The sequence below is a fragment of the Ammospiza nelsoni genome, chromosome 2, assembly GCF_027579445.1.
Source record: "Ammospiza nelsoni isolate bAmmNel1 chromosome 2, bAmmNel1.pri, whole genome shotgun sequence".
NCBI lineage: Eukaryota > Metazoa > Chordata > Aves > Passeriformes > Passerellidae > Ammospiza > Ammospiza nelsoni.
This window is the reverse complement of record NC_080634.1, coordinates 10324190-10337452: the sequence shown is the minus strand read 5'-3', so window position 1 is coordinate 10337452 and position 13263 is coordinate 10324190.

The window sequence follows — 13263 nt, the reverse complement described above, 5'->3', positions numbered from 1 at the left end:
GCAGGAATAAACAGGTACCACTAATTGTTCAGACTTTTACTGATAGTAAAAAGTTGACTGCTATTTTCCTCTTTCTACTGTCAGCTTAGAAAAAGGATCTGCATTTTTATTATTATTTATGGCAGATTTTACTGCAGAGCACCAAAAAAAAATCTAATCACTTCACTTGTAGCCATTGTACTTTGAATGCAAACCCAGCACTATTCAACATGGTGAAAACAACTGTGAAATAATTGACATTTCATAGTGTTGCTTTTGGGAACCTTCTTACACAAAAATATGTGGACAGGATAGCAGAATATTTCTTTAACACTTCCTTCCTTTCTCTTTGCTTTGATGTTGTTGGATTTTCTTTTGTGTTTTTTGGGGTTGTTTTTATTTTTCCCTTTCCCCAGATGGTTTTGGCTCGGGTAGAATTTATTTTCTTCCCAATGTCTTGTATGGGGCTGTGTTTTGGATTTGTGCTGGACACAGGGTTGATAATATAGAGATGTTTATTTTGTTGCAGAGAGCCAAGGCCTTCTCTGCTTTTCTTGCTGCCACACTCTATGGGAGGTTGGGAGGAGACAGCCAGGACAGGTGACCCAAACTGGCCAAAGGGATTTTCCAGACCACATGGCATCAGGCTCAGTGCATAATCTAGAGGGAAGAAGGGGGAAGGGAGTGACATTTTCAGTGGTGCTGTTTGTCTTCCCAAATCCCTGTTCTCTATGATGGAGCCTTGTGCTCCTGGAGCTGGCTGAACACCTGCCTGCCCATGGGAAGAAGTGAACGAATTCCTTGTTTTGTTTTGCTTGTGTGTGCATGGCTTTTACTTTCCCTGTTAAACTGTCTTGATCTCAACCCATGAGTTATTTTACCTTTCTGATTCTCTCCCCCATCCTACTGGTGGGGGGCACAGAGCCAGTGGCTGTGTGCGCTTGGCTGCTGGCTGGCCTTAAACCACAACAGTAAAGAAGAGTAGGAAAGTGCTAAACAGTATTTCCAGTGATCAAATTTAGTCTGAGAGTTAATTAATCCGCAATTGTTTTGCATTTATTACAAAAACCTTATTAACTGGGCATGGGGAGAGCCTTGCTGCCTACCCAAGGTCACCGTGGGGATGGGGTGACACAGGGTCCATGGGGCTGGTGGTCACATCCTTTCCTGGTGTCCTGACCGAGTGGAGCTTGGGTTAGCTGTGACAGCGGTCACAAGGGTTGCAGGTGAAGAGAGAGGCGAGAATGTTGACCTCATGATCAGAAGGCTTGATTTATTATTTTATTATATATATACTACATTATAACTATACTAAAAGGAATAGAAGGAAAAGTTCTCAGAACGCCAGCTAAGCTAAGAATAGAAAAGAATGAATAACAAAGGTCTGTGTCTCAGCAGAGAGCGAGACCCAGCTCTGCTGTGAGTGGTCAATAAATCCAAACATCCACAGGACACCAATCACAGATCCACCTGTTGCATTCCACAGCAGCAGATAACCACTGTTTACATTTTGTTGCTGAGGCCACAGCTTCTCAGAAGTGAGAAAAATCCTAAAGAAAGGATTTTTATGAAAAGATGTCTGTGACAGGTTATCCTAGACAACTTGTTCTGAACAACGATTCATGGTCTCGGGAATCATGATGGTACTGGCGCTGAGCTTTACCTTTCCATAGATATCACTGGCTTAGATTTTCATACTTTATACTCAGTTATGTACACAGGAATTTTTTCTTCTTCAGATTACTGGAAAGCTATTGAATGGATTGCACTCTGTTTAGGAAATTTCTTTTCCCACTAGTTTCAAAAGTGTCCTCAAGCCATTTTAGCATGGCTCCCTTTTTGGAATAACTTGTTTTCCAGCAAATTGAATGAGACAATTTCCCCAGTGTTCAGTAGATGTCCATTCTGGCCCTGTTCCCCATTTCCCTTTGGCCTGAAGACCAGTGGCTTAGGGAGGGTGTTTTAAAGTGCTCTCAGTGTATTTGGTGCCACCAAGAAGTGGTTCACTAAGTCAGACTAACTTGTGTTGATGATGTTTATCAATGTATAGTAAAACACCTCCTGGCCCCCAAAGAAATATTACTGCAAGGATTTGGAAGGTGCTACTGCAGTCAGCCTCGTGCCTTAGGCTATGTTCTGCTCTGCTGGGACTGAAGCTCTGGCTGCACATGGATGTGCCAAATGGTTTCATTCAAAGAAGAGCTATTTAGCTTGTTGTCTTCTATTCACCTCTTTGTGGAGGTAATTGGCAGTTTTTAATTTATAATTTAATAATTTTATGTTTCTCTCCACAAAAGAACACTAAGGAGCTCTAAATTGCTCAGTGAACTGCCCCTAAAGCTGCCAAGAGCAGTGAGGCTGTATAGACCTGGAGGGGTGCAGGGATCGGAGCTCTGTATGGCCTTGGCTGTAAAACGTGCTTATCCTGCCTCACTGGAAAGCACAAAAGCCTTGCACTTCTAATTAGAAGTATAAACCAAATGTGGTGGTGTTTTATTCCTGTTTGTGTTTTTAATAAGTTTTGAGACTTTTGATTCTGTTCAGCCCTTTTCTAGAAAAAGCAACAATTGCTGATAAAATAGGGTATATTCTTCAACAGATGAATGCTATTCTAAAACAGTTAAAAGGAAAACTTACATTTCCTGTTTTTCTTTCTTCAGGCAATCTGTCACCTAGTGTATCCTTCAGAAACCCTTAAATTCCCTCTACTGGTTAGTCAGTTTGATAATTTGGTGGTTTATGAAACTGGATCCTCATTTTGATACTTTGGAGGAGCAACACTTAGTAATTAGTCAGAACACTGTTACTTAGAATATTCAGGATTCCGCTTTATCTCTTTATCATGAAATTGACATTTATATGGTGATTTTAAAAAATCTTACTACAGAATGTTTCCAGTTTTGCTTTCAAAGGTGTTGGCCATTTCCTAGCAATATCAAGTCAGGTTTATTAATGAAGGCTTTCCAGTAAAAAAAAAAAATGAAGCAATATCAACATGTGTGTTGGGCTAGCCATATTTTTTTGAACTCTAATAGATGTATATTTAAATGCAAATCCTTTGAAATCAAGTGCCTTACATGGGCTGGTCTTTCAAAGGAAGCTGTTGTAGTTCCTGTGAGTACATTTTTAAAAGCTCTGCAGGAAGTTTAACTTTTGGTAATCTTACAAAAAAAATCTGTTTGAAGGTGATTTGGGGTCACTTGATGAGGATGGAGCTATTTTGAGATATTTGCTTTTTAACCTGCTTGACATGAAGATGTGGAGTGTGGCATTGCTTTGATGGCAGGGCAGAAGAATGTCTCTGTAACACCTGCTGATCTCACACTGTTCCTTTCAGCTATCTCTGTGTATTTAAAATACAGTGGTTTTCAAAGAGCAGCCTCTGTTTTATAGCAAAATCTATCCTATTATATAGAAAATAGCTGTACCACGCAACAAATCCAGCCACTTTATATGCTTGTGGACTCTTGAAATGAGAAACAAGACTGACATTAAATGTTTCAGGCAGTTTTAAAGAATATCAACAATATATTCTTATTTTCAGATAACACTATTAAAAAAAAAAAGAAGATGACATTACTTTTTTAAAATTACAAACTTGGGTATATTAAGCAATTTAAATGCTTTGGATTTAGAGATGAGGGAAGAGCTTATCATAGAAGTTGCAGTTCTTTAATTCCAAAAGCCAGAGCAATTGAGATACAGGCTCCATTTAATTAGAAATTATGCGATGGATAAAATGAGTAGAATAGAAGGATTTCCTTTCCACTTACCCATTTCTAATAAATACATGTTTTGACAGCAGTAATGCTGTCTTAAATAGTTAATGTTACATGAAACTTCCATCTTATTTATGTGGCTTGTTCTCACTACATCGAGGAGCTTCTGAGAACAAGGACCTATGCTGGAATAAATCAAGATGGATATGGAAAATTTGTTTTAATACTCTTGTGAGAAAATCCCTAAAAGTGTTCTTTTCCTGCAGCCCCCATGAGCTTTCCTTCAAACTTTTCTCCTGCCAATTTTTCAAATCTTTTCTCTGAAAGGCCTCGAGTGCTAATCTCAATCCAGGGATCACCTTACTTCTCTTGGCAAACCTGGCCTTTTTTTTTTTTTTTTTCCCTAATGGGCCACACATCTGAGCAATAAAAGGGAGTTGTAGAAAGGTTATGCAGCATTTCTAACAGTGGGCATCGTATTCTTTTTCTGGAAATGTAATTTCTAGTTTGCTCCCTAAAACAGACCCGGTGGATTTGGGCCGTGCCTGAGCACACTTTGAGCCTGCCAACACCTCTCCAGTAGCACAGCAGCAAATATTCTCCTTACAGCAGAGCAATCAGCATCTCTGGGTGCACTGCAAGCCAGTAGCACACTGAATCCAGCAGATCACTTGCCTGCATAGCTAAACATGTGACACAAAGAAATCCTGTGTGCCAGAAGCAGCTCTCCAGGAATCTCAGAGGCACTGATATGCTCAGCTGCCAGTGGTGAATGTCTCTCTGCTAAGTCACCTTTTATCTCTTGTTTGTGATCCTTGAGGAAAATCTGAAAATCATATTCCTTGGGAATTCACAACACAGTGCAAAAAATCATGCCTTCAATTACACAGGGTTTGAGTTAGTTATTTTTCATGTTTATTTTTTAATGGCATATTAATATCTTTTATCTCTTTCCTTCCCAAACCTACTCTGATTTTATTCCCTTTCTTCGTCTTGCTAAACTCTTCCTCACCTGTCCCTTGCCAAATGCCTTCTGTAAGACACCTTTATTTCTTCCATCAGAGCACTGACCTTTTTATTTTAAGAATGAGAAAACCAACAGACATTTAATGAAGTGCTAAGGTTGCCAGAGGACAACCCTTTCTCTCAAGGCAGCTGCAACAAGGAAGACCAGAAAAATTTGCTGTTGCATGCTGGATCATGGGGTATTTCTAGCACATATAGGCACAAGTGGCAGAGATTTCTCTTAAAAATCTGCAGATTAGCACAGACCATCTGATTTGAGAGTGTTGAACCTGTGCATTCAGTATTTTACTGCAAAAAGAATGAAGAATTTTATTTTTATTCATCATTACAAGGCATTAAGAAATATAAACTCTTAATTTAACTCTTAACCAGTGGTGTGAGAAGGGGTACCCTGGACATGTGCATTGGAGGGACACATGCCCTGGCACAGCAATCTACTGTGGAACTACTCATTCCAGCCTAAGAGAAATCAGTTACAAATACACAACCCAAAATTTATTCACACTGGTTTGATATCCCCTTCCAGTCAGATGTTTAGAGTCGCTGCTTTTTCACCCCAGCCACTTGAATTTCACTGCTGCTACCCCCCAACTTCTTCATATAAACCATAATGAGATACCTGTTTTCCTGAAGAAAAGGCAAGGAATCCTCTTCTAGGGCTCTTTAATGAGTCTCTGTGACTTATTTTCTGAACACTTTGATACTTCTGCCTTGTCAGTCTCTGACAATGAGTGGTAATTAGCCTTCTGGCTTGGCAGGAAATTGCCATATTGATCATCTCTGGAAACATTGGATACAGAAATAAATGTCTATGTGCCTTGTTGGGGGCTTGAGGGGTTTATTTTCTGTTTTTTAGCTTGAAGAAATATTAACATTGGGGCAAATAGAGATGAACAAAGCATATTGCTACTGATTTAGACATTTAGAAATGGCTTTTACTACCACTAGTACAAATCCAATAAAAACTCCTGAAAGAAGCTAATTCTGCTTTTAAGTAAGACCACTTAAGGCTTGGTTGTAAAGGAAATATTGCTCTTTAAAAATGTAAAACAAATCCTTCTAACAGGACTTTTCATGTTAAGCTGTCTCTAAATAAAAGATGATGAGATATTTAAAGAGTTTCTGAGTTCGCTTTAAATGCATAATTCAGGAGTGAATGTTGGAAAGGGAGTAAAAATCTAAAAGGCTTTAGAGGAATATATCTCTGATTCTATATGGTTTGTCTGGGAAGTTTAATTGGCACAGAGGAGCTGAAATGTAACCAGGGAAATAGTTTGGATTATACTGGTTTTAAGGTCTTAAAAAATTACCAACTCTTCAGAAATACTTCCAATATATAACAGCCCCCATTTCAGGATTTGCTGCCCTGTGATATGCAAAAGAGATTATGGTAGCATGAGCTAAAGCAGCTGATGCTTTGCAATGGCCATTCCTGGTGTCACTGCATAATTCTGTAAGCCTGACTTAGTGATGAATTTTAAAAGTCAAATAACCCTGGGTGTCTTCCAGGCTTATGTTGCATATATACCCATATTGGTCTTTGGAATGCAGGAATATATGGAGTAATACCTTATAAAAAAACATTAGAGCCGTGCTATGAGATTAATGGTGGGATTTATGGAGATATTTGAAATCAGAACTGTGCCTATCATTCCTAATGTTTCAAACCAAGGGCATGAGTAATGTACATTTTTAGTAGCTGTCACTTCAATGCAGTATTCTTATAATGAGGAAGATGAAAACACTCATATCTTAAGAAAGAATAAAAAATATTATATTGGTATTTTTGTAATCTCAAAGTGCTTTTCTCAATATCTCAGTCATATTTTTTCATAGGGTGAGCCTTCAGCCACTATTTGTTTTAAGGGATGAGATATGTAACATAGAAACTTGTTAAAGGGATACATTTTGCTTCTATAGAACTGCAACAAACACAATTTGTGGTACAGTCTCTTCCTGTGGCTGTGGAATGTCTCAGCACTTAATAAAGGACAGTGGCCTTTTGGGCTGCAGTTCAGTAAATTTGCTTAGAGACTGTGCTTTACCACCTTTTTAGACAAAATTCATCACAATGGGAATCCTGTTCCTTATTTTGTGCCGTGCTCCTTATTTTAGGCTATGTTTCTACTCTTCTTTTTAATAAAGAGGAATTTTTCTGATTGCAGAGAATGAAATGAAGCATGTTAGTGTTTTTCTCCTGTGCACTGGGCTATTTTGCTTTTTCTTGGTTGCATGAAGGTACAACTGTCAGAATATCCACTGCTATCCTGCAGTTTTTGTGTTGTTCCCAGATTTGTTCCTTTCTTGGTTGGGACAAACTAAGCCAAACTGGAGAAAGGTCTCAATAAAAGTAAAATAGCGCAATTTCCAGGTTGCTGGTCATTGATGTGTCAATGTCCAATATTTTTTATCCATAATTGCAGTCACACTTACCAGAGCATTTGGCAAATGCTTTCATCTTCTATTTGAATACTTGTTTGAGCATATAATTTTCCAAGTATTTAATTTCTTTGTAGTGTCAATAATATTTCAAATATCAATGGACAGAGGTCATTAGACAGAATTGAAGTGATTTAGGGTGTTCCTAGAGTGGATGGGCATTACAATCTGAATGGTAAATAGAAGATGCTTTTTCTGAGAAATCATGAAAATTTAATACAAATGGTGTGTTACAGTTCTGTATATAAAACGCACCCTAATACAAGAGGGAGATGGGAGGATTTGATCTGTTATGAATTTTGTAAAAATTGCTTGGTTATGGAAGTTTAGTGAGACCCCCTGTAGCCAAAAAATTGGAACTTAGTATGGTTTAACCTTCCTCTCTTCTTCTACAAAGGGAAGTTATTCTCTGAATTGCGTAGTTCTAGATTAAATTTTGAGCACGTGCTTTAGACCCTTTGTGAGCTCTTTTAAAAACTAATAATAGAATAGTACAAATGCAGCTAAGCATTCAGTTACTTGTACTAGAGAGGTTAGCTGCTCTTTCAAAACTTGAAATGAAAGCAAGAGTTGGAGAGGAGAAACCATGTGGTGGCTCTCCCATGAGAAGGGTGAAGGGACATCTTCAGCTACAAAGGGAAAGAAACCAAACTCACTTTTGGGAAGGGTGGAGGTGATGTGGAATGTGTTTTTTATTTTTTAAAGGAGACATGAATTAATGGTTAAGATTCTTGATTAAATTAACTTTCTTTATCCTAGTTTTAGTAAGTTTTTCCTTAAGGTTTTAGAACATGAGTTGGCTTTTAGTTTAGTCCTGTTGTTGTTGACCTTGGAAGTCTTTTCTGGTCCTATTAATTTCATGTGCTGAAAGAGTATTTATTATTTCAACTGAGTATGCCTAACAGCTGTCCCTTTTGTCAGAAAGCTGGAACTCACTGAATATCACATTTTCCAAGGATTTCTGTCAGGAAACTGTAAATTGTCTAATGACCATTATGTTTTGCAACACAAATTTTGTAAAAGACAGCAGCAGACATATTAAACAGATTTTTTGGGATATGATGGATTTTCAGGGTGAAGGATTAAGAAATTTTATGGTGGATTTAGAGATGTGAACATTCTGCCATGTATAGATTACTGATTTCCCACGCCCCTCCATCTTTCAGCTTTGCAGATTAAAACTGCCTGTATAATTGCACATTTCAAAGATCCATAGGAAAGTAAGCTTCCATGGAATTCAGTGCTGAAGCCTCAGACTTAAATTTGTAAAGAATTAGCTTTTGTTGCTATGGGAACATATACTTCATTTACTCCTGAAAGGAAAATATACAAATTTATGGTAAAAAATAACACTATTAGTCCACTTGGTGGGGCAGGAGGCACTAGAAATAACTATGTAATCTGGGCATATAATATCTCCCTGTTGTATACAGCATGAGCACACTGAAAAAAAAAAAAAAGTCTCCTTGTCAGTTTATTGCTCCATCACAATCTTTTTTTCTATAAGTTCACGTTTGTTTGCATTGTAAAATCACAAACTGCACATAAATATGTAGTACAGTCATTTTTTGCCTTTATAAGGAATCACTGGGGACATCTATTAATTCTCACATGATTATCTTTATTTCTTTGCCATTCATAAGGTTTTGTATGAAGCCTAGATCTCAGCATATTATTATTCAGCTAACCAGGAGTAAAGTAGAGAAATTTGTTGTTGCAATTGAGCTTATTCCTAGACACTATTAATATGAGTATGAAGTGAGTTCTGCTGCTCAATTCTGTGTTTGCTTCTTTGTTTAAGAGGCTTTTACTGACTGTGAAGGAAGTGGTGGCAAATGTCTCACAATTAGACTTTTCTTTTTCATTGGAGAGTGACATAACTGTGGAGAGATTTTCCCTTCTCGTGGCTACTGTCTCCCTGGTTTTTTGAAAATCTCTATTGCTTCATGGGTAGCCTGAGCTTGAAAATTTATATATGTAGCATTGAAAATACTCTGCTTTTTAAGCCTGAAGAAGTTATAAAATTAAATGAAATGCACTTTTTGCATCAAGTTAATGACCCTTATGATTTTGGGTGCTATGACCACCATTCCATCTTTTGTGTGACACACAGCTTGTGTGAATTTATTTGCAAATGCTAGGGGTGCAAATTTATGCTGATTCTCATGTGCAATATTTGTGCTGTTTTATGCAGATAGTTATTATCCTATTTCTCTAAAATTTTATTTGCTACTCAGGTTCAAGTGGGCATACAAATGTAAAGAGAAATACAATAGAAACTGCAGCTATCATGTGATCCCCCAGGGAATTCCTTCAGAGATGTGCTTTTTATAATATTTTGATGCAAAGATTCTCTCTAACAATATCTTGGCTGCTTTAGGCATGCTGTAATTAATGCTGGGGAAATCTACCTTTTAGCAAACCCCCAAAAATATCTGCCCCTGTCTATGGCTATATGTATAAAAAGAGATATCAAGAAACAACAAAATCAGTAAGAAATGCAGACAAAAATTAACATTCAAGTGGGAGGATACAGAGGCTAAGTGATGTCTCAATTCATCTCTGCAATGGAGAGGAAGTATGAGTAAAATGTTTTTCATCTTTTAGGAATCTCTAGCATGATCTCCACTCCTGCTTTTGCTCTAAGCAGTTAAGGTTACTTTTGCTGAAATGCTGCCATTATCATTTAATCATCAGGTCTGCAAAGTGCTGTGCCCACTCAGCACAGAGATCATTCCTTGGCCTAGAGACAAACCGTTTAAGCAGTGGCGATGTTTCATTCCTTCAAATAAAATCCTCTTCCAAGAAATGAACTGGTGAAATGTTTCAGTGAAGAAATATTCCCACAGCATTTTATTTGGCTGTGGGTTGTATGGAAACGACCCCAAAATGTCTGATGTGTCTCTGAGTGACACTAATGCGTTCCACCTCTGTTGCCTCTCCCAAAGTTCACCTATTGAACTGCTGTGCTCGGGTCACACGCAACCCTTCACACAGGCAAAAAGCAGTAGCTTAATATTCTGCAGTGAGATATGGCTAAATTGCATTTTGTAAGCATTATGCCAAAAAAATGTACATAATGGCAATTGAAAAGCATGACTTTTTGAGAAACCTGTAAACTAACTCTGTCATTGCTGTGGAAGAGGGATGAACATCTGCTATTTCTCTTCCATTTGCAATCCAGGATGCAGTGCTGTGTAAAAGCATTTGAGTTCACAATAAAGGCTTCCTCCTGAAAACAAACCCCCTCCCCATTCTTTGTAAATGAATTCTTTGTTTTGCAAAGCAGTCTTAGAGTCCATGGGCTTGGTTCCTTTCAGGGCTCCCAGAAGGTCCACAGGGCCAGACTAGAGCTGATCATAGCAAAAGGCTCTCATGGTGCTCACTTTGGGGCATCAACTTCTTTGTTCCCTGAATTCTTTCTGCTGACAGCCCTGCTTGCTTTTGTAGGCACACCTCATGTCATCTGAGATCTACCCCACCTTTCATCCCCCCGAGTCACTCTGTGTAGCTTTTGTACCTGATTTTTAAGGGGTTTAGGTTTACCTCCTTTTTGATGTAGTTAAAGGAAACCTTTGTTCTTTTAATAAGTGAGATGGGGGAGTGTTGCCTAAACTTAAGTAGATTTTTCACTTTGAAAACTCATTTTTGTCTGATATCCTGTTGATAGCTTTAGTAAACCTTACTTTATTTATTCCTCTCAACAGCAATAATATTCAAGAGTTAGCAATATATTCAGGAATTTATGAACAGAATGAAGGCTTATCATTTTGGAAAAGTATTAGTGATGGAGAACTTTACAGTTAGGAAGTGAAATGGCTTTTAAGGTCTGGCTTGGTTCAAAGGGCTGAATGACTGCTTCTTACAAAGTCAGCTTTAATAGTGCATTTTTAATTAACCTCTCATGTCCATGTGTGTATAGAAAAAAAATTCATTTAAATGGTAATGGTTTCTCTATGCTATTCTCCCCAACTTTGGAACCTGAATGCCTGTGTTCATTTGCATTTATTCATGAACCACAGAGTGAAGAATGTTGCTGGCATTGCTTTTGGGATGCTTATAAAACATGAAGGAAGCTTCATTTTAAATAGTAAAATGGTTTAATGAAACCCATGCTTCACAACTTCACTCAGATACCTGCATTAACCAGGTAGAAATCTTTTTATCCCTAGGAAATAGTTATGCATAGACTATTTTAATTTCTTCAGAAAGATCAGAAATTGTCTTCAGGTAGAAGCAGTGTTTGATCCGACGGAACAAGCAGAACCAATAATTGCCTTTCTGAGGTACTTTAGTCCCTCCTGCTCTCTTATGTTTCCTGATGCCCTCAGAAGCACCACAAGCTATGACAAACACTCTTCACCTCAGGATCTTTGTCTACACTACAAGTCATTTCATAAAAGATTTGGCAGCAGTATTTCGCATTTATTTGTGTCTTGGCAGCTCCAAGGGATCGTGTAGAGAATAAGATGATGGATAAGGAGAGAGCTGCAGGTACCTTTGTTGGGAAAGACCAGTTCAGGTCTTTGTCTGCACCTAATCTATGTATGGACATGAACCTCGTCTTCTGTAGTTCAGATTGGAGACCTATCCCCAGCAGGCTGTGATTTGCCTTTTCTCACAGATGCCAATATATAAATACAAATAAAGTTACTGATTCTTTGTTTTCAGTAACAATTTTAAGTCCTGTTGGCTTGATTTGGTTTGGTTTGTTCAGGTTTTTTTTTACTGTGGGTCCACTGACTACTAGTTGGAATCTGGATAGCTGAGTAGGTTCAGGAGCTTCTCATGTATCCAAGATATTTCTAGGACTCAACAAAGATAATGATCAAGGGAATTAAAGAAATCATAATTATTATACTGTCAGCTAATTTATTATAAAATTAATTAAGCAAGGATTTGTCTTTTTTATAATGCAAAAGAGCATGTGTGATAAGCAACAACACAAAACCATGGGTGTAGAATTAAGTTAACTAAATCAATCAGGTTTTTAATTCAGAGGTCACTAAATGTGAGCTTTTTTTTTTCATGTTCAAAATGTTTGTCTTATGTTTTCTTCATGTACCCAAGAACAATATTTCCAGCCAAGCCTCTAAAGATAAAATATCCTTGGTTTTACGTATGCTTTGCTTGTAATAACAATCTCAGTAGTGAGCCAGAACTTCAGATGGCTTAAATCAACACAGACTTCAATAAAACTGTGTTGATTTACTTTTTTTTCCTTTTTTTTTTTTTTTTTTTTTTTTACTATTAGATGTTTATGTTGAGCAAGCCAAGAAAAATTACTGGCCTACAGAAACTCAACACACTACCAAGTTACCAATATGTCAGATTATTTCTTTGGAGCAGATTCCTCTGATTAGCAGTAGGATCTAATTAATTTTGCAGCTTTAATTTGTGGTAAATAAAGTGAAAATGACCACTTGGTACAATATTTCTTAAAACCATTTTCTGTGACTAGCACATCAACAACAAGTCATGTAATGACAAGATTTTTGTTCAAATCCTGGTGTTTGTGTCATATGAGAGATGTCTGCACTGGGATATGTCAGTACAATCCAAGATTTTGTTTATTTATCATTTGAATTGATAGTCTCACTGTCCTTTTTGCTCTGCTTCTTGCACATCAATTAATGCCTAATTCATCCATTTCTTTAATGAATCTGTTTCTAATTTTGGAGAGAAGTAATGTCAGGGACACCAACCCACCCTTTCATAAGGTCTTTTGCAGGCATCAAATAGGAAAATACCTTATGAAAGGGTGGGTTGGTGTCCCTGAGAAAAAGAGAGAATCACTATCATAGAAGGATATTAAACAGTATCAAAATGAATGGGACTGTTTTATTTCCAATGTGTTAAACAGGAAGAGAAATATAAGTATTTGAATTCTCTCACTGGCTTCTTCAGGAGCATAAGATCACATGTCCATGATCCAAGTGTAGCTGCAAACAGCAGTGCAGTACATGTACTGCTTTTCAGGATGCAATTAATTTCTGACTTAATTCATGCTTTATTTGTAATTTACCATTCTGACACTTTTTAGCTACCTCAATTTTGTTTATGCTTTGGTTTTTTTTGAGCTTAAAAATTTCTCTTGCTT